Source organism: Poecilia reticulata, unplaced genomic scaffold (assembly GCF_000633615.1).
Source record: "Poecilia reticulata strain Guanapo unplaced genomic scaffold, Guppy_female_1.0+MT scaffold_316, whole genome shotgun sequence".
Lineage (NCBI taxonomy): Eukaryota > Metazoa > Chordata > Actinopteri > Cyprinodontiformes > Poeciliidae > Poecilia > Poecilia reticulata.
In genome coordinates, this window is record NW_007615091.1 from 15,903 (window position 1) to 18,030 (window position 2,128).

Consider the following 2,128-nt stretch of genomic DNA (forward strand, 5'->3'; position numbering starts at 1 on the left):
GAACAAATTGGGACACACACTAACACTATTCTAACTATTCTATTAGCAGTCCATAGTGCTAGTCCATAGCACTATTCTAACACAATTCTAACACAATTCGAGTAAAAAAGAAAAGGCATATTCATCAGCAGCACTTAATTATATAAAATTTCTCAGCATTTTGAAGAACGTTTGTCAGTTTTAGATACATTTGCTATAACATGCTGAGGTGAGAGTGAAAACTATGGTTCAATATAAAGAGCTGTCCGTGGTTTTCAGAAACAAGACTGTAGAAGAGTTTGAATTGAATAGAAGTCCATAGCACAAAACGTGGAAGATTTGAAGAAAAAAAGAAAAAATCAAGACAATTGAAGTTCACTTCTTACTCAACTTATTTATATAAATACACTCAAAGTTATCCAAAATTAAAGGTTAATTGGATCCAGGGGTCCAATGACAAGATGTTATTATTTTATTATTCAAATAATATTAATGATAATATTAATGCACATTCACATTCATTGTGTTTGATGATTAGACAAACTTTGTCGCAAAGTGCACCCGCCTGCTAAACTTGATGGGGAGGGTTATGCCTGATTGTATTAGTGCAAATTGTTTTGGGAATCCAGTGGTAATAAATATACAGGAAGAGAAAAACAATAGAAAATCATATGTTTTTCATATAACTATGTCTGAAGCACAAATGTAATTTGAAACTTACACGCTCTTACGAATAAAGAAGCCTCCAGCAGCTACTAGAGCAGTAGCTATCAAGGATGCAATAACTATAGCAGCAATGACACCATCTGAGAAACTTGAAGCTTCCACAGAAGACAAAATGAAACAAAAAACAAAAAATAAACAGTACGTTAAAAAAACATTACTTATTTTGCAATTTATTTGGCTTACTTGTTGGAACTTAAATTTTAAGACAGGACCATAATTAAAAAAGACCACACATCAAGTTAAACATAAGTTACTGACAAGAATAGTTTTGATATAAGTCCACTCACTGAGATCACTTAGCATCAAAACTGTTTTCGGTGTAATTTTAAAAAAACGCTAACCGGGAGAGTACACAAAAATGCAAAGGATTGGAACACCTAGAACGGGCACCAGAGAGCACAGGAGGTGGCGTCAACATCTGAGTGATGTGTTATAGACAGCCAGTAAAAACACTGAGTTAATGTCAGCAAACAGAAAGAATGAATGATAGATGTGTCACACTCCATTAAAGGAACTTGATAGACTGGTTATACTTGAACCCCAGTGGTCATGACATGCAAATTAGGGATATTTTGCAATGGATATACTTTATTGTAAAGCATAAAATTGTATCCTATATGTTTGCTTTCCTTAAAGATGCTGTACATTTGCAAGAGTTGATCTAATTTCTAAACAAAATGGTTCCCCAACTTTCTATTTCCTGTCTATTTCTCTTGATTTCAAATCAGATATTCACGTAAACAACATAAAATTAAACTGACACACATCTGGAAAAGTATTTTAAGATAACACCTCAAGCTTATGGCTTCTTTGTATAACATTATAGGGAAAAAAAACATAAAACAGCTCAGCTATCAAGAAGTTATTTTCAGAACTCACCAAATCTGTTTTAAACTATTGATCAATGTAAAAATGTCATAGGATTGTCATAGGATTGTCTAGCCATGTTACGGCTCGTGAGCCGTAACAAAAGCCAGGGAGACACGGCCTTCAATACAAGAAATACGCTCTTTATTAAACAACACAAAAAAATAAACAGCGACAAGCGGGTGGCCCCCCTGTGGTCGGTGTCATCTCTGCAGCCGCTGGTAAGCGGAAAAGCCCTACAAAAGAAAAGAAAGATCAAACAAAACAAAACCCAAACAAAGACGGGGTGGGCAGGCAGGTGAGGGAAGAGCCACCTCCGTAGGGCAGAGCTGGGTGGTGAAGCCGACTCAGCTCCAAGCCAGCTGCAGCTCCTCTCTCCTTCCCTCACGCGCTGAAGCAGGCTGCTTATATACCGAGGACGCGCTGGGCCTGGCGAATCCTGGTCCCGCCCCTTCTGCTCCGCCTCAGGATAAAACACAATAAATGACGTCACACAGACCAATAAAAGACTCCGACAGAAAACCTTATCCATATGGACACAAACAGTATTTACATC

General features: G+C 37.2%; 1 long non-coding RNA gene across 1 annotated transcript in view; it reads right to left on the bottom strand.

Moving 5' to 3' along the window:
* LOC108166019 (uncharacterized) overlaps positions 1–2,115 on the bottom strand; it is a 4,944-nt gene extending 2,829 nt beyond the window's left edge. The window contains exon 1 of the long non-coding RNA XR_001776332.1: positions 701–2,115. This is a non-coding gene — a long non-coding RNA (uncharacterized LOC108166019). The remainder of the gene's footprint in view (positions 1–700) is intronic.
* Between the last annotated feature and the right edge of the window lie 13 nt (positions 2,116–2,128).